The sequence below is a fragment of the Vigna radiata genome, unplaced genomic scaffold, assembly GCF_000741045.1.
Source record: "Vigna radiata var. radiata cultivar VC1973A unplaced genomic scaffold, Vradiata_ver6 scaffold_297, whole genome shotgun sequence".
Classification (NCBI taxonomy): domain Eukaryota; kingdom Viridiplantae; phylum Streptophyta; class Magnoliopsida; order Fabales; family Fabaceae; genus Vigna; species Vigna radiata.
In genome coordinates, this window is record NW_014542036.1 from 33742 (window position 1) to 48377 (window position 14636).

Genomic DNA, 14636 nt, shown 5'->3' on the forward strand with positions numbered 1-14636 from the left:
CATATTAACATAGCATAAGCAACGTGGTGACACAATAGAGCCAAAACAATAGCACGACAGAGACAAGAACGTTTATTAAAGATGGAAAGAAAGTACGAAACTTATCTATGTATATATTAAAAGACTCAATGAACCTATAGTAAAAAGAAGAGGAAAAAATAAACTGAACTAACCAAACCAAACTAACTAAAGTTAATTGCTATACCAAACTTCGATGTGGGACCTCTAACATACCCATGTCATGTGATATATATTCACATCGAGTGTAAAATTTTTAATGAATGGTATGATAAAAGTAGTATGATAAACCTAACAAATAACAAATTTTACTTTGAATAGATGTAAGATTACTCTTAAAAAATAAATTTTAAATTTAATTCAAACTTACTAATTAAATTTGTAAAATCATATTTCCATTTACTTATATATTATAATTTTTTTTTCTCTTATTGATACGAGATCTTCATCATTTTTCACCAATCTTATTTTTGAAGATAACACTTCATCAACTTTGGTAGATTTTTTTTAAAATAAAACAATCTAAAATAGACGTATTTAAACATGTATAAATTTTAAGATTCCACTAAAAGCACTGTAACCTTAGTGGCTTTCGATTGTTGAACAGAAAAAATGAAAGAAGTATAGTTTCTATCCCAATTGAATATATACAAAGGACTTAGCAATTAGTAGAGGAAGAATAAATTCGATATCATCTTCATTACTTTGTAAAGGAATGGATAAAAATGTAGAATAAGAGAAGTTATAAAGGTTTTCTTTATTATTATTATAGAAACAGGGGAGTCATGTATGCAAGGCTATTTAGGGCATTAACTATGACCTATTATTTTTTTCATTTGCTGCGATACAGCTTTAGAAACTTATGATTGGCTATTATGAATAAAAATTAATGACATCTATTTAAGCAATATTTAAAGTTGAACTATAATATTTAATTGATTTTAGAAGTTAAGCAAGTGGATTAGCATTTTTAGTTTGATGGAGTTATCTATTTAAGGAATGTCACTATGAAATTATTTAACTAAATTATGTGAATTCTCCTGTAATAAAATATTCGTTTATGGTATTTTTATATTACTGATAAACTTATTGTATAAACAACCACTTTTGATGTAATACTTGATCTTGTTTTGAAATATCTCCATCACACACATATTTGGTCAGATGCAAATCCCTTGTTGAAAAGTGAAAGATTATTTATATAAAAATGTTGGAACTTGCAATTTGAAAGAGCAAAAAACATCATAAAATGTTTTAATAAGTACGGTGAATTTAATATTTTATGGAAAACATAATGTTTGTTTAAAAAATTAGAAATTCATAAGAACATTTTTTATTGCTTAAAACTATCTAATTTAAAATAATTAAAAAGTAAAATTTTAAAATTTTTTAATTCTCTCTTTTATAATGTTGAAATATTTTGCAACATGAAAAATTGAAATTTGATAAAGTAACTAAATAAAATATTTTAAATAGTAAATAATTTAAATTTAATACATTTCATTTTATTTAAAGTTGTGAAATTTATAGGCATGTTCAGGAAAAGTGACACTTGTGTATATATATAAATGCATCTTTTCCTAAAGATATGATGAATTGGAAGTATTTTCTACAGGAGTTCTTGTCCAATTCAATTAGCTCTGTTGGGAGAGGGGAGAAGGTGAAAAATGAAAAAGAAAAAGTAAAGAAATTAAATTCTTTTGATTAAGAGAAAAAAAGAGTAAAGACTGAGAATAAACTGCATCATTGATTTGATTCATGTAATAAAATATTTTTTATATATTAATATATCTAGAAAGTAATTCGTAGAATAATTCTTTAAAAATGATTTGATATAAAATATAATTTTTAAAAATATAGTGAGACTTAAATAAATTTTAAATTAAAATTTACGATAACATTATAATATATAAAAGTGTTAAATTTCAAAATAAAAATATATTAAATAAACTATTTTGAAAAAGTTAAAATTAAATTAATTTATTTTATTTTTTCTTTTAATAATATGTTTTATTTAGAATATGTTCACTTAAGTGGAAAGATTTGAATAAGGATGGATGAAGAATGAATTTGAACGAAATTAAGAATAAAGTGTATACTATTTCTTTTAAGAGATTTGAAAATAAAATTTCTTAAAATTGTGAGGATTTGATTTATATAATAAATTAAAAAATATTTTAATAGATAGAAAATAAAGATATCAAATTGTTCTTAATAATAATAGTAATATCAAATTATATTTATAAGTAACATTTTTTTAGTAAAAAGTATTAGAAGTAATAGAATTAAAAAATAAATAAATAATTAATACAATATATTTATTTAGGATAATGAACATAAATTAAATAATATTATTTTAGTACATAATTTAGTTATAGTATTACTTTTTGTTTTTATACTAAAATTAAATGTTTTTTTTATTACAATTAATTTACTTATGGAAGACGTAAATGATCAGGAACTATTTCATTTACATTAAACATTCATGTTCAAGGGAACTTAAAATATGACATGAGATATTAAATGTATGTACATTATAAGGTACAACATAATTTATCACAGTTCATAATGAAATCCTTTTCGTTAATGTATGTAAGTAACTTATTCAAACGATATTATGTTGGCATTTTCATTATACGTCGTGTATGGGATGAATGTGAAGACAAAAAATTGAAGCACTGTTTAAATAAGTTATCATTTTGAATGTTCATTGTTGTTAGTAAGAAATTTCATCTCTGATATGTTGAGATTAATAGGTTCCAGTAATTAGGTTGTTTTTGATATTAAGTAGGGCATTTTGACATTCAATACCGACAAGTTATCAGTCATCAATGGCAGACATTCTTCTTCTTTGAATATTTTCTTCCTCCAGTTCGTTAATTATTATAGAGTTCATCTGATTTGAAGTCCAATAAATTAAAATGACAATAAAAAAAACCTTTAACAAGTTATATATAATAAAATATAATTAAAATTGATGAAATATAATGAAGCAAAGACCACTAATTATACAATTATACAAGCATAAACCTCCTAATCCTATAATTTATGGAGAATTAAGTTGACATTGAAATTCACTTTTGTCATTTGTCAATTGATGTCCATAATTAAGTTGGATAAGTTATTTTCAGTTCGCTGAACACATCCTTGCATATCTTCCATTCCTTACATTCTGTTTTGCAAGTCTTGACCCCCTCCCACATTTGACTTAGCCTCACAGAATTTGAAGGATGGGGAGGATGTTAAAAAATCACTACCAAAGTGATGCCTTCCTACAATAGGCTGTTGAGATTGTTGACAACACAATTTCTATATCAATCTAGTTTTTATGATGACAACAATTGCTTAATAACAAGTACATGTTGTTTGTACGTTACATGTTCTTATGCTGATTAAACTTTAATATCTATTGAACATGTGTATGTGTATATACTGTGTTACATGTTCTTGTGTTGATTGATTGATATATTTCTGGAACATGTGTATACGCTTTAATGTGCTGTGTGTTATGCATCATTTCATATGTTTTACTGCACATATCTTTAAGTAAGAAATCACAAGCACTTTTACGAATGTATTCTTGTGCTGCAAAGTTCTAGTTCAGTCGGCTACATTACTAATGGATTCGACTATACTAAAACCTTTGTACAAATTTTGAGAATCATTGCTATGTGCTATTTTGAGAAGAAAAGAATTTCAAAGTGTTTGACATTGTGATAGTCGACATTGTGTTTTACATATTCGACTGTATCTGTTGGTTGATTTGGAATTATGTTATGCTTTTGCACTCTAACGACTATATTTTTAAAAGTTAGTTGAACATTGATGACTTGGTCGACTGTATTGAATGAGTTCTGTTATTTGTTGACCATAGGCTACTATGTTGACTAAACTGTTATAACTGTATAATATAGTCGACTGAATTAGTAGACATTCGACTGTTTAACAAAAATCTATAAATAGACTGAACACTAGTTTGTTCGAAGACTTTTGGTGATCTGACATTTTCATTTTTGTTTCAGATTTCTCATTACTCCAAGAATTCTCCAAGAAGACGGTGGTGATCTTTCTTGAAAGATATTCAAAGAGGAGATTCAATTGCGCATTCATTGGCTTATCAATATCTGCACAAGAAGGTGCTTTTGTTCTTGATCGGGTAGGCTTGGCATCCTGTGAAGACTACTGGAATTTTCTGACAGGCTTGGCATCCTGTGATACGCGGGGCCCAAGCCCAATAAATAAAGTCCACCAAAGAAGGATAAAGAAGTCATTTTACATATAGGAGGGGTGAGCTTAACAAGCAAGGTGGCTGCATCATGAATTCAATTACAGCACAACCTTCATCTTTTGCATCTGTTCCACGTGTAAATCTAGAAGTTTAAATTTTCAGCACATTTATCACATATACCCCCACATCGCTATAGATCCAAATTTCACGGAGCTTGTGCTGACTGCAAAGCACACCATAGGCACGGGATGCTATATATAAATCCCATTTGCCTCTTATGTAAAATTACTTTTGAATGTTATATGAATTTGCTTTGCTGATGCATTTCCAACACACCGAATTCTCCCAAAAGTCTACTTCTCTTGAGCTTTCCCTTTCCCATCTAGCTTCCTTCCAAAAGGAAGGTTGCCTGAGCTAGTTCCATATCCATCTAAGCTCCTCATCCACCATCTAAACCACTGAAACATCTCTGTTCCGCTGCTGCCAAATCATAAGCAATTTCATCCGCTTCCTCTGGAATAGTTTCCAACTCCTTCCGCTGCATTCAAACATCACCTCTGCTGGAGTATCTGCATCATCCTGTGAAGACTGTTGGAATTTTCTGAGAGGCTTGGCATCCTGTGAAGATTGCGAGAATTGGACCTGTTGTGATACATGGGGATAGTTCACTTTGAGGATTGTTCAAAGTTGTGTTGCAGATTGGAGAAGAGGGTATTCTTGATGCAAGTCTGATTGTGTTGTGCAGCTATATTTTGGTTTTGGGTTAGAGAGGAGATTTATATTTTTGACGTGGAGGTCTTCTATAAATTCCTTATTGTAAAAACCGCAACCATTATAGTGCATTTGCTTCCTAGATTGGAAGGACACTGGATATAGGCATTGTTGCCCGAACCAGTATAAAAATCTGTGTTTGCATTTTTCTATCCCTTATTTTTTACATTCCAATCGACTTTATTCTTTACGCAGTCAACTACGTAATTTCCGCTGCATACATATTCTGATTGCTTGCAATTCAAGAAATTTCAAAAAGCTTTATACTTTGATTGCAAGATTGCAAAAAGAAAGTGTTTTTGAAACAACACCAATTCACCCCCCTCTTGGTGAAATAAATAAGCCAACCTATTTTCTAACATAGGCTCCTCATGCCTTGGGCTTTGTTCATGTGGTTGCCCTTTATCTTCATTAACATGGAGGTTGTGCTGCTATACACAGTTGACGTTAACAATATTGAACTTCTTCAAAAAATTGGTGGAAAAATGATTTCTCAATCCAAAATGAGTGATTCCATCGGCAAAAAGATCTACTTCACTATATTGCATAATTTGGGTGATCAATACACCACCATATGAGAAAGTGTGTCAGAGTCCTTACATTTAAGCATATTTTGCAAGATATGATGATTAATGAATATGTTGTTTCCAACACGCATATAATAAAAATATCTTCTTTCAACAATTTTTCAAAATTACCAGCATGTGGAGTCAACATATACACCACCACATAATGAAGAAGTCTGCTATTTATGTTCAAATAATGAACAATTTTCACACATTGACCCTGCATATTCGGTCTCACCATAGAAGCCAATGCTATGTCACAATTGAAGGAAAAGTCTTCTAGTAAATTTGCAAATGACAATTTTTTACCCTCGTACATCATATGGACAATATTAAACCAATCATTTGGTCTTAGCTTAGTTTTTTTCCTATTCACCACACTTAGTAGGTATCCATTGCTAGAGATCCTTAGATTTGAATAGAAAAATTTTATCGTATCGAGATAGAATGGACGATCCAATGAAACAAAGTGAGCCAGCCCTTGAAATATTAAGTGATGATGAAAATAAACATCGGATGTAGTGAAGGATTTAAAATTCATAATCTTTGGTAGCACATGAGTTTTGATATAAAATTCACTTACATAATGCTCCATTCTATGATGATTGCTAAAATAACATTGTTAATATAATATATCTTCGACAGATGGCTTCCTCTGTGTAATAATGTCTTTTTCACTGACTGATTAGTTTCCCTCTCAACTTCTACTACTCCTTTGAGATGATGATGATATCATTCAAGATTAACTTCAAAAATAATGAAACAAGAACAACAATGATATAAGAACAACAAAGAACAATAAGAAAATACTAACTTCCTACATTTAAAATTTAGCCATAAATAACATAGTTGAAAATAATATATACATCACACAAGTGTCAAAATGACAGAATAAAGATAATATAGCAACTTGTATCATAAATGGGTTCAACTACTTCCCCTCATCATGTTAAGTAACTTATTCCATTGGCAATGAGCGGGCATGCCCATTAACCTTTTGGTGTAGTGATAAGTGTGATAATTACTTACTTTTCACACTTATTACAACCCCTTCTTGTCTTTGATTCATGTGCTTTGTGTTTAAATTAAATGAAGAAATTACAAAATTATACATTAAAGTATAAAAACATATAATTATTCATTTTGGGGTATTTTATAGGAAAGAGGAAGATTGGAGTTTTTTTTAAGCAATTATGCCATAAGTGGCTTGTCCAATGAGCCATCTCTACTTGCCCAGCGAGAATTCAGCACTAGCTCTACCAGAAAAGCCTGCAGCCCAACGAGCTGAGCTGCCTAGCTATCAGAAAAAGTACCACTCGCCCAGTAAAAATACATTTTTTTGGATTTTGTTTAAAGTGTCGAAAGCGGGCGAAATGAAGCACTTTTGCACTTGGAAAGGAGATAAAGGTCAAGAACGAGGGTTGAGGAACTTCCAAAGCTCAAGGCTTCATCTTCCTTCATCATTTTCATAATCCAATCCATCCTTGTGTTCTAGAATGTATAGGAGTAGCTAAACTCTATTTCATAAGGGTTGGATGTAATGTACCTAAACTTTGTAACTTTTTCCATGTAATAGAAGTTATTTCTGTATTCATGTGTTTTATCCCTTACTTTTACTTGCATTATGGAATATATATATATATATATATATATATATATATATATATATATATATATATATATATATATATATATATATATATATATATATATATATATATATATATATATATATATATATATATATATATATATGCTCTCTTTTTGGTTTCTAATCATTGGAAAGTGTTTTGGAACCTAGACCGGGATAGAACAACCAAGAGGCTTGGTTATAAACATAAACTAGGGCTCTTGGTCATTCTTGACATCTTTTCTAAATGAAAATCTTGTGTTTGGACATCTAAGGGATTAATATTTCTTACATGAAGATTTAGGGCTTGCTTTTATGGAATTAGGGCTAGTTTATCTTCGATGTGAATGTATGAAGAGGTCAAAATCATATTGCATGGGTGAGTGATTAGAGTTTGAGTCATGAAATACAACCCCAATGAGTTTTACTCATATCGTTTAATAATCATTATTTTCAGTTATTTTCTTATGTTTACAATACTCTTGAATCAATCATAAATTGTAGTCATTGCCTAAACTAGTAAGTAAGCATAATTACCTAAACAATTGCAAATCCTTTGGGATATTATATTTGGACTTACAATCTATATTACTTGCACGATTTAGTACTTGTCAAAGAGTTAACATGTAAAGAGGGTTTGCACGTAATAAATCATAGCACTGCTTTATAAGGTTATCTTCTTGTCTATTCATGCTAGATAACATTTCCCATATGTCACTCCTAATGTATTGGAATGTTGCGTTGGAATGCATCATCCCCACTTGCTCACTGAGAATTTCATTGGACTTCTTAGTGGTAACCACTTGGCGCTCAACTATCAATGATTTTTCATAGATTGAGAGTTACTCGATCCCATCACATCCCTGAAGTCGTCCAACTTTGTAGTCAACATTTCAAACTGTGAGTCCATTAAATCCACCATAAAGGGGTTTTACATTTTGAACCACATGATGATGTCGTTCCCCCGAAAGGGATGATGACATAAATTGAGCTGGCCCTGGACTGAAGTCATCCATATGTGGTGATAAAGGTGGATTCGGGTCATTATGCCCTTGAAACATAGGTTCTTCAGGTATGTACTCCATTTTATCATTAAGATTAACATCTAAATGAGCTTCCTAGTGAAAACGACATGTCTAGCATGTTGTTTGCACTCCATTACCTGTAGCTCGATCAACCAGCCAAATCTCCACCATTAGATCATAATGTTTAATGTTACTAACCCTTCACTTACCCATAGTAGACTTAGCCTAAAATGCAAGTCACAACCACATCATAAAGAGCCAATCGGTTAAAATACACATATTAAATAGAATATTAAGAAATATATTTATTACCTTTATCAGATCAATCTAAACTTCATCCTCTGCTTCAAATATGTTGATATTGCACTCCATGCAAACCCACAAAGTGAATCGAACAAATCATGATCCTCACACAATTTCCTTTTCAAAATTTTTGCCTATTTTTGTTATTTTTCATAACTCCCACATATCTGAACTGATGAATATTATTGACGATATTATTATATACTTGGGTGTTCTAACTATTGTTAACCCTATTTCCATTAAAGATTCTTCTATCATTGCATTTAGATTTTGTTCATCCATATCCTCAGTCCATTTCATAAACTCTCTTGTTCCGACAGATGACTCTATGGCAACATTCTTTCCCCGTTCATGTCAAACCTAATTGGAAAAAAAAAGTGATGACATTACATTAAACCATTTCATAGAAACCATACTCATCATTACAAATAACATATTCAAAGAACACAATTAAGTACAATATCTAAGATTTTTCTTAATCTCACCACATTTGTTATGCTAAAACATCCCTAATACTACAATCAACCCTATATTCATCTTCAGAAACTTGAGCAGTCGTCGTTTCATTATGGTGTTCCATCAACTCCCAGTCAACCTCATCAACTAAGGACTCATCGTTGTCCACACCATATAGGAAGTTGTGAAGGATGCAAAATGCTAGCACAATGTCTGTCATTGTATCCAAAGCATAATGAGGTTCAATGCCACTAGCGATAATGGGAAATAACTTTTTCAAAACACCAAATGTCTAATCAATGATATTTCTCAAGGATGAATGGCAATGGTTGAAGAGTTTGCGTGGATTTTGTTGTCCTCTTCGTGTGAATTCTTTAAGATGACATTTTACACATATATATATAGAGTCATAATTGTTCTTTTGAGCATAAATCCAACATCCACATGATAATACTTTCCTACAATATTATACATATACCACTAATCAAGGACTAACAACGTAAAAATGAAATAAACGCACTAACCTTCAAGTAAAACCAACGGATCATCTTGTGCCAAAACATATTTTCATATTCTTGTATCAGTTGTTGTCGTTTCCTAACCAACTAAAACATATGCGAATTCATATCGAAATCACACGCTGCAAAACATTTTGAATTTCCTTACTCGTACATGAGTTTCATCTATGGCCCCTAAAAAATCCTAATTCATAGAAATTACAATTCATAATAAAGGTGAACAACATTCTTATGTTTTCATAAAGGTAGATATTAAGTATTCAAAGTTTTACAATAAACTATGGGTAAAATTGACTATTGTTTACCAAATTTAGATGAACTTTCGATCTCGAGGGCTGAATTAAAATTTTAGAGTTGGATTATAATTTCATACTCTAAACTTAAATTGCATCCAAAACATTGTGAAAGAGTTTGCTAACAATTGACTCAGATCGACGGAAGAAAAATATCACACTTTGATTATTCACATTATACCCAATTATATGAATAAATTTAGCAACTACTTCATCTGGTCTGATGACTTAGGCCCAAGCCCAATTTCTTAGATTAGCATTTCGTTTACTTATATTAGACATGTGTAAATTGTGTTAGGCATGTGGGACTTTTAGTCCTATATACAGCCATGCCAACACTTCTTGTAATTACTTTTGAGATATTGAATTAAATTTTCTGTTGAGAGAACTCCAAATTTTAATTCCTTGAAAGTCAAGGCAGAAGAATCCAAGGGATTTCCTCAGCCACCTTCCATTCACATTTCCATTCTTCTCAGCCACCTTCCATTCACATCATCTTGTGACGCTGCGTCACCAACTTACTCGTTCATTTCATTTCCAGCCGTGTCTCTTTGACCACACTTGGAAGTAGCATTAATCAGTTTATTCCTGGAAAACACTGTGTAAACCACATTTAGAAGTAGCATTAATCAGTTTATTCCTGGAAAACACAAGAACTCCTTTAGTTGCATCAAGTGTACAAACTCACAAAAAGAAATGAAACCGTGCAGGGTAGTGTAGAATGCAAGGAGGTTTCTGATTTGGTTCAAAGCACTAGCAACTAGAGGCCATCATTTAATTAAGGGAGTTGATTAGTTTAATTACTTCCAGTTTGTTAGTTGTTTCTGAATAAATTGTCCATTTTAAGCGTTGAATGTTCTGTTGAATTGGGTGAATCATCTGTACAGTGATATTGGATCAATTTGAGAACTGAAGATTGGATTTGACGAGGATTGGGAAGCTTGTGCAGCCAAGAGAATAAAAGGGAAGTTTATTGTTATGTGTTTTTATTTTGCAATTGGTTTTAGCTAAGGGTGTAAGTGACCGCTATCTTGTTGATTTGCCTTTGTAGGAGTGCACTGATAAGGAGAAATCAAGAGAGCACCCAAATTGAGCACAAGATTTATGCACAAGGATGAACCAAAATGAGCACGTGAATGTGGGCACAAGAAGTGGACTGTAGCATAGGATTAAATTATTTTGTATTATTTTTTTTTTCTTTCCTTGTATTTGATTTGAAATGGGCTTGTGTTTAGCCCACTCCTAGGAGCTTTAGACTTAATTTGTAAAAGGCCATTTATAAAGTCCAAGTAGATTGGAAGAGTTCTTAGTGCTCTTTCCAACTCTTGGCAACTTTTCTTGATTGTTTCCTTTTAATTTTAGGCTTAGATAGGTGAGTGTGTCTTGTTAGCAAAAGTTACAAGCCTCACCATAGGAGTAGAATTTGATTGTCTTTTAATTGTGTTTCGCTTAGGGGCGTAGGGGTCTTACAGTCCGCTTAGAGTCCGCCAATTTTCTTTGTTTGTTATGTACTTTGCTTTTAGAAGTAATTTTATTATAAAGGGTATTTAGTGAGTAGCATAAGACAAATCTGGCTAAGGCAAGACTTGGTATTTAAGCAACCCTTGTGGTTCACCTCTCTTACCTGGGATTTGTCAAGTGTGAAACCCTTAACCTCTTTAGATTAGAAGAACTTTTAAGAACAAAAGATGTAAAGTCATAGGATTAGTGAATTGGAAAAGCAAGATGCTCTTAGGGCTATAATGAAAAGATTGGGAAATTGATAGAAAGTTTGACTCTAGATAAGCTAAATAGGGAGGTGCAATCCTCAATCATCAAAGAGTCATACAAAAGAATCAGAGAAATCAAGAGATTTTAAGAGAACTTATTCAAGAGGGTAAATCATTCATTAAAAATTTAAGTGGGTTTTCTCATCAGGAAAGAGAGTTTAAATACAAACTTATGATGTTCTTGAATGAGGGAAGTAAAAGAGACGTTGAGAGAGAATGTAGGAAACTATAAGAAAGAATAGAAAGACAAGAGAGAAGTAAAGAGAGAAAAAGAGAAGAAGAAAGAAGAAGAGAAAGAGAGCGAAAAAGAGAACAAGAGAGAAAAGAAGAGGAAGAAAGAGAGCAAGCAAAGAGCGAAGAGGAAGAAAGAGAGAGAAGAGAAGAAGAGAAAATAAGAGAGAGAGAGAGAAAGGAACAGGAAGAGCAGTAAGAACTTGAAAAGAAGGACATGGAAGAAAAGAAGAAAGAACAATGGAGGGCGACATCTCCTATACTCACAATAGATACCAAATCTTTAAGTGGAGGTTTTTTACCGTTTCACTTTTCTCCATTTATTATTGAATTTACCTATTCTTCCCAAGAAATTGCCATTATATCTTTTCAAAAATTGCAACTTTTAACATATGGCAATAAAAAAATTGAGTTAAAGTTACCTTTTTCACTAACTCAAGACAAAAACAAATTGTCAAACGAAGTAAGGTTTCTTTATAATCATAAACTTGAAAATTTCAAATTTAGGAAACCTTCTTCTAAACATATTCCTCTATCTATCTTATTGGGTCAAATAAAGCTAATTAGAGATATGTTTGATTCTTATTGCAAATTAATCTTTGACCCAGGAGGAACTTGTATGGAGTCTACAATAATAAGTCCTCGGGCGAACCATCAGATTTGAAGACAAATCCTTTCCAAGGGGGAGGGGATGATGACTTAGGCCCAAGCCCAATTTCTTATATTAGCATTTCGTTTACTTATATTAGACGTGTAAATTGTGTTAGGCATGTGGGACTTTTAGTCCTATCTATATATAGCCATGCCAACACTTCTTGTAATTACTTTTGAGATATTAAATTAAATTTTCTATTGAGAGAAATCCAGATTTTAATTCCTTGAAAGTCAAGGCAGAAGAATCCAAGGGATCCCCTCAGCCACCTTCCATTCACATTTCCATTCTTCTCATTTTCCATTATCATAATTTTTTCACCGAAACACCGATCAGATCCGCCTTCTCATCACCTTTCATTCCTTTTTACCGAACTTTTTCGATCTTTTGTTTCAATCTCACCAATTGAAATCAGATTCGAGCCTATTACACCAATTAAATCTCCATCTCCAACCTTTTCCACCGTTTAATCGGTCAATCTCACCGATTAAACCAACCTAGACCACCAGATCTAAATCCTCCGCCGAACAAACCATCAATCTAGGGTTTGTTCGAACTTTGTCCTCTTTCACACTGAAACTTAGCGTATATATATAACTTTGTACTTCTTCCGTTGTTTCATCTTCATCAGCCATGCGTTCAGTTCCATTCTCTCGGGTTCCTTGTCGATTTGTCTAGGAGCGGACTCATCATGGTCCAATTGCTCTTAGTTGTTCGGAAAGGTTAATAAATGCCTCTGGTCCCATCCGAATAATGTCGTGACACTAATTAGTATGCACAAGGTAAGACATCAGTAGCTCTACGGGACAATCTTTGTTTGGTATGGTCTTTGTATGGTACAAATTCCATAACGTTATTTATTGCACTCAAATACATATCCAATATATTCAACGTTTGTGCAACAATGCATAACCATTAAACTAGTCAAACAACCAAGTAATGAAAGCACAACAGATCAATAGAGTCAAGACAACTCTAGACCTAATGAATAAAGCAATTAAAAGCTTCAATTAAAGAATGATAGAATATATTTCACATGCATTGAGACAAAACTAGAGGTTCAATAAAGACAAGTAATCAATTAAAGGGAACTAAGACAAAAGCACTCAAATTGAACTTAACTATAGCTCTAAAGAAGATTAAGAAAGCAAGAAACGAAAAAACAAGTTGTAACAACCTCAAAATTTGAAACTCCAATTCCAATGATTGAAACTGTTTGATGAAAGGCCTAAAAGAAAATCAGCTTCTGGTGCATTGAATTTCAAAAATTGGATTGCACTGGTCTTTTAGCTTTTTTTTTTTATTAAAATAATATAAATGCTTCTTTTGGATTGATTATTTTGTATTAACTCAGAATAACCAAGCTTCTGCTACAATTCTTACACAATATCAAATGCACCAGTAGGTTTCAAAAATTAGCAATTAAATTAGCAACTTGTGAATAGAAAATAGTCTAAAACTAGTGGTTTGGAGAGTGAAATGACACAAAACTATTAAAACTTCAAATTCTTTGGCATGATCATGTTTAATTCATTGAAACAAACTTGTATGCACATTTAATTTATGCTAAACAGTAGTGTATCCAAAATTCACTGATCCAAACTCGATTATGTGTCAATTTAAACAACTTCCACCAACCAATTTTAGATATCACTGACCAAATAAGTTTTGGACATTGAGTGTACTAAAAAAAAAACAAATAAGACTTGAGAAAGACACTAGAATCACACTTAAAGATGTTCAACAATGGTCTATACATTGAACCATTGCAAACAACAAAATAGACTCAAACAAGTGTAATGCAGATTGGTCAACTGCAATCTGGACTCTGTTGGAGTTTTCTTAATGCAACCAAGCTTTGCCTAAGTAATTCATTGATTTTATAGTATGCACCTGGTACTTGCTCAGATGTGTCACAAAGTTCAACTCTCATTCACTTGCAAATGAACACAAAGGCATATTACACTATTGCAGAAAAAAAAAATGAAAGTTGAATCTGATGTCAAACATCATGCACCTGAGCTCTCAATGAGTTTGTCATGGCTCCTATGGTGTGCAAACGAAGAACATTTGATCAGATTGTGCAGCCCAATCAAAACACGGTTTCAAACTAGAATTTATGATTTCAAACATAAAATGACTCAAAATAGTGGAATGAACCGATAAAAATGATGAA